Source organism: Bos indicus, chromosome X, assembly GCF_029378745.1.
Source record: "Bos indicus isolate NIAB-ARS_2022 breed Sahiwal x Tharparkar chromosome X, NIAB-ARS_B.indTharparkar_mat_pri_1.0, whole genome shotgun sequence".
Taxonomy (NCBI): domain Eukaryota; kingdom Metazoa; phylum Chordata; class Mammalia; order Artiodactyla; family Bovidae; genus Bos; species Bos indicus.
The window spans coordinates 40,728,963-40,739,442 of NC_091789.1; positions in this window are offsets into that span (position 1 = coordinate 40,728,963).

Sequence of the window (10,480 nt, forward strand, 5' to 3'; positions counted from 1 at the left end):
AAGCAAGGGCTCTCCCTAGATCTCCCCTGGGGCCAGCCTCAGTTGAGGTGTTACTGATGGTCCCTGACATCAACTGGCCTCTCAAGGTCTGGAGTCACCCCTGTGGGTCCTAAGGGGATTCGTGGAACATGATAAGCCCTGCTTTCTCCTCTTTCCTTAACTACCATCTCACGAGAAAAAATTCTAAGAAATGAAACCTGTCCAGCACTTGGGTCATCAAGTCTAGTCTCCCCGGAAGGGCTTTCTATATTACTATCATCTTCTTCTTCCCTGAAGAGTGACCCAGAGGGCGGATGTTACTGAACCCTTACAGGTTCAGTTCACGGATGAAGCTTTTGATGCTGTCTGTCTCAAAGATGCTGTTTGTACCTCTGTGCTGAAGGACCTCCTTCTGGAAGAGATCTGCTTTGATGACCACTGTGTCTCCCTTCTTGTTCCAGTGCACAGAGGTGAAGGCTGCATCCTCCATGATCATCCGGAGCTTCCTGGGGAAGGACAGCCTGAGGACGGTGTTGTTCTCTTCCTTGTTGGCTGTTACTGGGTTAGGGCCCTGTGCGGGGCGGGTTATCTTGGGAGCCTGGATCTAGGCTCTCTGGTTGGTCCCACTGCTTCTCCAAAGCCTCCCCTGAATCTACTTTTGGATCTGGGGAGACATCAAGGCGGTGCCCTGCTGCAGGTGCCCCATCAGTTGATGGGGCCAGCGGGGCTGTGTGTGCCTCATGGGAACTCTGACTAGTCATGGAGCCAATCTAGTTCAGGAGCATTCTCTACCGAAGCAGTGAGCACTCAGGGCAGAAGGGCCTCAGACCAGGGTTGAGGTGCCCCATAAATACTCTCTGGAAATTCTAGAATCTGGGTCATGGGACAGGCAGCCAATTAAGTGGTCAGCTTCCTTAACTGGTTCATGATGTCACAGAGGTGATGTGGAGAGGCAGCCCCAGCCCAGTGTTGGGGAGGGAGTCTGGGAATGGAGATGGGATCCCCAGCTTATCTCTTGTCTGAAAGTACAGAAAAGTATGTTTCAGGTTGCCTGAAAAGGCTCCCATCTGCTGCCAGGCCCCTTGTTTCAGAGGGCCAGGCCCTGGATGGGTTGACAAATGTGCCCCTGTTCCACCCCCCCTCCCTACCAATGGGGAGGGCTGTGGTTGGCTTCTGCTAAAGGGCCAGGCCCTGGAGAGTCCTGGCTTAGCTATCACTGGGAGAGACCCAATGGGTCAGATAGGCCCCTGGCAACTGTCCTTTCCAGAAGATGGGGTCCATAGGGGGCTGTTTGGCCTAGCCTGATTTGGTGGTCCCACCCCCCATACCCTCGGCTATGGTCTTGCCCCTCTTCTGGATTTGGTCTCTTCTGAATGGTACTGCCGGTTGGTAGGTCCCATTCAGATGGCCCCAAAGTCAGAGTCCTGTGGTCCTGCCCCCATTGCCCCTCAGATCAAGCTGTCCCCACAGGAGGGCTGTGCTTGAGCACAGTGGGAATGACTTCACATTCCACTTGACTGTTCCCCAAGTACCTGAGACACAGACTCCCCAGGACACTGTGTGGTAGGGTACAGCCAGGTGCTCTGCTGAACTTGCAGCCTCCTGAGCTCTGCCTACTCCCAGACATCATCCCACTGCAAATCACAGGGTGCTGTCTTCAGTTTCCATTTTTTCCCATAAAGATTGCTCTTGTGGCCATAGAGTCCTCACTTTGGGAACACCTGTGTGTGTGCTTTTCTCGTCCCCTTTCCAGAGCCTTGGATTCAGCCACCCTGGAGACTGCCTCAAAATGACTGCTTCCTTTCATCAGTGGAGTGATTGGGCTTCTGCTACCCCTGGTTCTGCCTCCCATGTCCAACTTGCATGTCTGTGGGTACCTGCCCTTTGAAGGACTTGATTAGGGGCTCAAGGTACAGCCTCTTTTGTTTAAAACAAGCACTTCATTGGTCCTCTCTGAGACCATCTCTGATCTTCTCTGCTCCTGTTGCTGTCCCCACCACCACTGTGGACCTGTTCTCCCTTACCCAGATGGCAGGTACGTCAAATGATTTAGTTGGCTCACGGGTTGGGCACTTTTCAAAGGGCCTCCTTTACACACACTCACTCCCAGGGACATGTCTGACTTGTTGAGTGAGATGTAACCAAAGGAAGCCCCATCTACCTATATTTGAAAATGGGTGAGAGTGGGACAGGATGAAACTCCAGTGAGTGTCATCTGTCTTCACCACACATGGGCGATAGGGCAGAGGGTTTGAAGATGTATGTTCTCTGACCTTTGTGGGTCACTGGTCTTCAAAATCACCGTGTAGGGGATAGACTGGTACCTTGGAAAGGCCCATGGTGTGAGGACCCTTTAGTACTGTCCCCGTAGAGACTGTGTCCCCCCAGTTCTGCCACTCAGCAAGGCCATTTGCCCTGTGTGAGGGCTACTGCCTGGTGTCTAAAAGGGAAGAGCTAAGAGGATGTGGAAGAGGCTCACCCAGGGCCTTTCAGTCTGAGGACTGGTGGCCAGAATAGAGGTCACAGGCCTTGACCTGGGCTTGCTCCCTTGCCTTTGTGCTCCTAAACAGGTTGACAAAATATTCTTTCAGATTGGCTCATTGGATTGGGACACAGCCCTGGAGGCTGTGATCATTTGTGGGGGCCCCTGGTGGGTCCTCTGAAGGGGACCAAAGACCATGGTGTCTGTGGCAGCCTGGTTAGGTGTCCTTTCCTGCCCCCCCCCCGACTTGGGGCCCCTCCTCACTCCCTGGGTCCTGAGGGAGCTGCCTTTTCTGTCCCCTCCAGTCACCATCCGAGCCCTGTCAGTAGGTTTGCATGGGACCGAGGAGTTTCTGTCAGCTTTGGCTCAGGATATTTGCATTGTGTACACACAAGCCCTCATGATGTCCAAGGCCTGCCCTTCTCAGCCTCACTCTCCTGCCCTTGTGCTTGTGGTCCATGCCCTGGTGTGCCCAGCCCAGAAGACCTCCAGGTGCTCTGCACCCTCACTGTGCCTGTGGAGACCTGGAGCCTTGGGGGTCTGCCCATGTCAACTTTTCTCCTGTATTAGAGGAGGCTCCTGTAGGGGCCTTATCCTACTGGACACTGGGGCCATAAGGTCAGACCCTCCTTCCCTCCTTCTCGGTGAGAAGCTGGTCAGCCTGGCAGGTTCAGTTGGGCAGCAGGCCCCATGGCAGCAACAGGGACAGGGCGACGCCCTCAGGTGGGAGGCGCTGGGACTGGACAGAGATGCCAGCCCATGGCAGAGTTAGTTTTCAGCAAATCACAGAGCAGCCCCACAGTGCTTCTTATTCTCCTTGTCCCCTTCCTTCCACAGACCTGCTTTTTGTCACCTGAGAGGTATTGTGTAGCACTGAGAAGAGAAAGGCATGAGAAGTTAGAAGGTGAGACAGTTTCCTGGGGTGGGCGGGAAGGGTGGGGGCTACAGAGGAGTTGAGACCAAGGCTCTGAGCCCACCCAGGCCCTCACTAGCATGTGATCCTGGGAAGATGCCCAAGCCCCATGGCCTAAGTTCGTCTGTAAAGACAGCTGGTTTGAGGAACCCATATACTGGGCTGCAGAATGTGCCTGAGGTATGTGATGCTGCTGGCAGGGCCTGGCGGCCATTGGCACTGTGATAGCATGGCAGGAATCTCTCACACTTGCCCACAGGCACTTCTCCACTCGCCACTGTGGGAAGGGGTTGGCTGCTCTGTGGTCCAGGTCATGTCACAGAATATACACCTCAATAGAATGTGGAATAGCTAATCAGCCAAACATGATGATTCATAAATAAAACAAGGTAACTTTTCCAGTTAGGCCATAGTGGACCATAGTATTATTAGCTCTGCTGCTCCTGCTGCTGCTGCTGCTGCTGCTGCATTGCTTCAGTCATGTCTTCAGTCGACTTTGTGCAACCCTAGAGATGGCAGCCCACCAGGCCCCCCCATTCCTGGGATTCTCTAGGCAAGGACACTGGAGTGGGTTGCAATTTCCTTCTCCAATGCATGAAAGTGAAAAGTGAAAGTGAAGTCGCTCAGTCATGTCCGACTCCTAGCGACCTCATGGACTGCAGCCTACCAGGCTCCTCCATCCATGGGATTTTCCAGGCAAGAGTACTGGAGTGGGTTGCCATTGCCTTCTCCATTATTAGCTCAGTCATGTTCAATTCTTTGAGACTCCATGGACTATAGACCACCTGTGTCCTCTGTCCATGGAATTCTCCAGGCAAGAATACTGGAGTGGGTTGCCATACTCTACTCCAGGTGATCTTCCTGACTCAGGGCTTGAGCCCAGGTAACACACAATGCAAGCATGTTTTTATCCTTTGAGCTACCCCAGAAGCCCCATTTCCAGTTATAGGGCCTGTTAATTTTGGGTGTTGAGGAATGTTCCAGCAGGCAAAGCAAGAACCAGTCTTTGCCTCTGTCCCAGCTGGTCTTCCATCCAAACCCTTATATTCCTTCATTGCATCCCCACAAAGTTAAAGTGTTTGATTAATGGCCAATTACAAAAAGAGATAATTTAAAGCTCATTAACACCTTGGGTTCTGGATCTGCAGTACCAGGAAAGAGAGGGTAGTTCCATGGATTGCTTGGGCATCACTTCAAGGGAGTGTGACCAAAGTTCTCCAGGATTCCTTGCAGATATGGGGTGGAAAACACCTCCTTTACCCCTGCGGTCAACAGCAATGTGATAAGAGCCAGGACCCCTTCCTTCCTGCCCCAGAAAGAGATCTCTCTGGGCTTTATCCAAGATGCAAAAGGACACCTCACAGCAAGGATCCCTTTCAGACTTTCCCATCACCCCCAAGACACAATGCAATACTGAGGGGTGCTACCATCCAGCCTCATCACAATCACCTCTCACAGAAGGAACCCAGTTTTCCAAGGCCCCACACCATCCTGGCTCAGGCACCAACCTGTAGGTGCTCCTCCTGGAGCCTCACTGCCCTGCTCCATGTTCCCTTGTTCTATGGGACTAGTGGACGTCTCTCCAACTTTCTCTTGTGACTCTGGCTCCTAGACCATCACTCTAGGAGTGAGGGTTGTCCTGCTTCTCCTAGTTCCCCACTGCTAACACAACCTTTCAGGGAGCAGAGGCTCTGTAAAGGTCTTTGGAATAAATTAGCCCTTGGGCAGGTGGCTCAGATTAGTTGTCTTCTACTTCCTTAAATAACCCAGACAAATCCAAATAAACAGAGATAACTTAATTTTTGAGAATGATACCTACAAAGGACAGAAACATGAATTCACTATGATCACTTTATTATTATTTAAATCTTACCCCATCAATATTGCTGCTAAGTAAGCTCATGTTTCCAAAACAGTTCTAATTCCAATTCCAATGTATCCCTTTCAGGATCACAGAACAAAATGGAAGAATGACCAATCTCTTTTACAAAAGAGCAAAACTCTTGTACTTGAAATGGGTAACCACAAACACATTTTGATCCTCATCATTCACAAACTAAGACATTAAAGGTTATTTAGCCTTCTATTAAACTGTCAAAGTTTGGAAATTTTGTAATGAAAACAGATATGAATCTCCATGTCATCATAGTCATGAGGAACCCAAAGATGCTACAAACCAGTTCCCCCAACTGGCCCGGTCCCTCACTTCTGAGAAGGCTGACCACCCCCTCTTCAATCACAGAGGGAAGTATCACCTGGCTGCTGCTCTGACTCAGGCCCCCTTTTCCTCCCTCAAAGCACTTTGGTTGACTCTGAGCAGAAACGCCATGACTTGCCACTTGCTGGTCTCCACATAGGCTTGGGGACCCCACAGGAACTCATAGCATGCAGAGTGGCTGCCCTCCCCAGGGGTGGAGGAGGCCGAGGGGGATGCAGCCTCACCCGCCTCAGCCCCCAAGAGCTGTGCCTCCACCGGGACCTGGGCCTCACCTGGGTCCTCAAGGTCTTACTCAGGCTCGCTTGGCTTCTCAGCTTACTCATCTTGACCACAAGCATGATCCCTGGTATCAAAACACAGACAGGAGTGACACAGGGGGACAGATTGGGACCACAGGCCTCGGCTGAGAAATGCACCCTGGATGGTCTGACACAGGCTGCTTAAAGTCTCCTCTTGAGTGGTCCCCTATGTCCTCCCTCAGGATACTCACCTAAACTCCTTCAGAACCTAAGAATCTCCTCTTCAATCTCTGAGGCCCCCTCCCCTTAAATCAACTCTCCAATGTTCCTGAGACCTTGTTCTCATGCAGCCCCAGGCTGACAGTAGGTTCTGGGACCTGTGGGGCTCCCTGTGTCCTTGATCAAGGTCCTCATCTTGAGTCCTGGCAGTTCCGGGGATGCCCCTTGTGTTGAATGGAGGTGGGACTCTCACACCAAGGCCGTCACTGCATCAAGACCCTCAGGGAGAGTCTGTGGACATGAAGTCAGGGCTCCATGCCCAGGGTTTCCCAGAGCTGAGATGATGCCCCTGGCCATCCTCAACCCTCCTTCTGCTCTTCACTTTGACTCTCAGCAGGTCTGGGTACCACCTTCTCACCTCGACATTGCTCCCCTTAGATCCAGCCCTCCCTAGCCAGGACCCCTGAGAGGCAAGTTGGAGTAGGTGGCTCATTCCCCCAACCCTGCTGGGGACTCCAGAGGCTGAGAACATTGATGACCTGGATGTCCTGGGGTCCCAGAGCCCCCCCACAGGGTTCTACCTTGACTCCTAGCACAGCTGGGTTCCTTTACTCTGTTGTCCTGAACCCAGGTACCTAACCCAGGTCCTCACTTCTCCCCTCCCATTGGGATCAGTGATGTCACATCTGGACTCCTTCCACCCTGGTCTCCCAGGGCTGTCAGGAGGGCAGCACATATATTCCCTGGGAACCCTCAGTCTCCTCTGGTTCTCACCTCGAGTCTCTGCAGGACAAGGGCTCCTCCATCTGCCCACCTGTGACTGCTCCCCAAAGACCAAGCCTCTGAATCCCTGAGTTCACTGAGGAAGTGAGGGGGCATGAGGTCTCAGCCTGACAACCCAGACCAGGGCCCCCAAGAGGCCCAGTAGGGGTGGAGTTGTATTCTATGGGGCCTTCTATTCTGGGGTGCCTGGACCCCCTCATCCTCACTCAAGAAGGGGCATCCTTAATCCTTGAGAGAAAGGTGCAGTCCAAGCACAGATGCTGGATGGGGCATGCTATGCCCATGACCATGGGGGAGCACAGGGAACAACTCACCTTCACATGGGGGTCCCCTCAGCGGTCACCAGAAGATAACAATATCTTTTAGCCCAAGAGGATAAGGAGTGGCAGGTAAGTTAGCAAGAACTCAGCTGCCTGGAGATGGCCTTGGACCCTCAGAGTGACTTTAGACTCCCACTCTAAGTGTGGGTGTGTCCTGCTTCTCCCAGTGTCTCCACTGCTAACACAGAGCTTCCCACAGAACAGAGGCTCCATGAAGGTCTGTGGAATAAATGAGCCAGGGATTGTTGAGGTCTTTTAGTGGATTAGAATCTGGTGGTCCGGAGTCGACCAATAAGAAAGTAAAGGAGAGAGAAAGAGGCTGATATTCCTTGGTTTATGCAGAAAGCCAATAAAATGGGGCTTGTTCTGTTCATGGAGGCCTCAGGAGCCCTCTCGATGGGGTGAAGGTGCAGAGTGCCTTCTCGAGAGGGTCTTAGAAGCCTGGGCAGGAAAGTGAACTCAGAGAGCCTCTGCACTCCAAAGAAATAGCCTGAGAGAGAGAGGGAGAGAGAGAGAGAGAGAGAGAGAGAGAGAGAGAGAGAGAGGGAGAGGGAGGGAGGGAGGGGGGAGGGAGGGAGGGAGGGAGGGAGAGAGAGAGAGACAGAGACAGAGACAGAGACAGAGAGACAGAGAGAGACAGGGACCAAAGCTCTGATGGAGCAAAGGTGTTTTAATCGACATGGTGTGGGCATATATACTGTAGTTATTCTCAGCAAAGATAAAGATTAAAATTTCAGACTTACAAAACATAGGCAATCCATATTAAAGAGAGAAAGAGTTGTAAATAATCACTTTTACCATATGGTTCATAAAAAGGAAGAGGGTACTTATCACCGTATAGAAAAACTAATGAAGGGAATGCCTGGATTCTTCAGCCCTGGGAGAGGCTTGCCTCTCCTCTTAATTGCTGAATATTCAGGAATTAAAAAGGAACAGAGAATTCCTGACAGATCCAAAACAGCACACAGGAAGCCTCCTGCTAAATGCTTCCTGACAAGGAATCAGGGAGCTTATTAATCTCATCAATTTCTTCCTACTTTCTTAAATAATATCCAGCAAAATCCAAGTAAACAGACATGGGTTAGCTGTAGAAAAGGACAGACTAAAAGTATAAGAAGCAAGAATTCACTACAATAATTTCTTTTATTATTTTCTAATTCTTCCACCAACTGTATACTGCTAAGTAAGTTTACATGTGCAAAATAATTGTAATTCTAATCCACGTTACCTTGCTCAGGTTCACAAAATAAAATGAGACAGTTTCCAATCTCTTTTACAAAACAGCAAAACTCTGGTCCTTAAACTGGGTCCTTAAACTTGAATCACAAATTCAAGTGTGATCAATTTCATTCACAATTATATATTGAAATTTATTAAGTTTTCAGCTGAAAAAAAAAAAAAAAAAAACATTTGAACAATTCCTAAAGAAAACAGAGATGAATCTCCATATCATCATGGAGAACAGGAACCCAAAAGTACTACACACCAGGTTTCCCCAACTGACCTGGGCCCACACTATTGAGAAGGCTGACTGCTTCCTCTTCAATCACAGATGGAAGGATCACCTGGCTGCTTCTCTGGCTCAGGGCCCTTCTTCCTCCTCCCTCACAGCCTCTGCAGATGGGGGTTGGAAGACCCTTGAAATCCTTTTGTTGTCCCTGAGCAGATACTCTGTTACTTGCCACTTGCTAGTCTCTGCATAGGCCCGGGGAACCCACAGGAACTCATAGCGAGTAAGGTCACTGTCAAGCACCTGCCGGTACTCCAGGTAACCTTCCTGCACCCACACGTGGGTCTGCAGCTCCCTGGGCTCCCCAAAAATAGATTGCTCCCACCCAGGACATACCCCCATCCTGCTGAGTGCTTCCCAGACCACTTCCTCAGGGGTACAGTTTCCATTTCAGATGATCAGGCTGAAGACCAGCACCAAGAGTCCAGCCTTGGGCATGCTCTGCCCACTGCTCTGCATCGCATCACAGGTAAGGCCCAGGGTGGGGACCAAGATGTAACCGTGCTCCCTGGAGTCCACCTCCTTCACCACCATGCCGAAGACCAGCTGCCAGGCATGAGGTGGCTTTATAGAAGACCACAGGGGTGGTCCTGATTACCCATGAGGATTGTATTCAGTACTTTGGTCTTAAAGGTCAGCTTCTTGGTACAATACTTGAAGAACAGAAACTTCACCAGGTTAGCCATCATCTCTTTCAGAGCTTCCTGGGGCAAGACCTCCACAGGGGTGGAGGAGGAGACTGATGGAGAGGACGCTGAGGGGGATGCAGCCTTCCCTGCCTCAGACCCCAGGAGCTGTGCTTCTACCTGGCCCTGGGGATTGCCTGGATCCTGAAGGTCTTCCTCAGGATTGCTCAGCTCACTCATCTTCATCCCAAGTGCAATGCCTGGGACCGAACCACAGACAGGAGTGAGGCAGGGGGACAGACATGGACCACGTGTCTGGAGGAGAGAGGGGGTGTGAGCGGCCTCACCTTAGAAACACATCCTGGGCAGTCTGGCACAGGCCACTTACAGGTCTCCTCTTGAGGGGTGCTCTCGAGCCTCACAGGGTCATGCTTCCTGTGCAGCTGGACACCTGACTACCTGAAGGAGGGGGGTGTCTCCCCAGGGTACAGGCAGCACAGCCGAAGGTTCCTGGGCTGACATGGTGTGGGGATATGGGCCTTGTGGTTTCCCTTCTGTTCTGGGAAGGGGAGCCCCTGGTGCACACTCAGGACGCCCTCCTCACCTTGACTTCTGGCACTGCCTGGACCTCCTCTGATCTCTGACCTCAGGACATGGTCCTCAGACCTCTGCTTCGCCTCCTGGAGCTCCTGTGAGAGACATGGAGGGGACACCTCAGGGGTAGACTGAGACATATCCCTGGGCCTTCCGTGCTGGTAGGAGGGGGGGGACTCTGTGAGGTCCCCCAAGTTGTGGGGTGGGAGGTCCCCTCAGGGCTCCCTGTGTAGTGCTAACCTTTCACCTGGCATGACCTATTCCCTCCCCTTTGGGGGCCTGCAGGGAAACAAAGAACAAGACCTGAGTCTGAACAGAAAGTGCTGATGGACCCCACATGTGGCTGCACCTGCCCAGGGCCTCCTGTGGATCCTAGGCTGGGGAGATGCCCGATCCTCAGCTCTTCCTCACCTCCCTCCTGGCCTCCCAAAACTGACCACAGGGATGGGACAGGAGTTTGCTCAGTTATCCCTCTGGATCCAAGGAGTACACCCTCTGCAGGCCTGAACACTCCCCACTGTGGCCGAACACCTCAGATCCTGAGGTCCCTAAGCCATAGGTCAGGAAACTGTTCACTCTACTCTGAGGCCTCTAAGA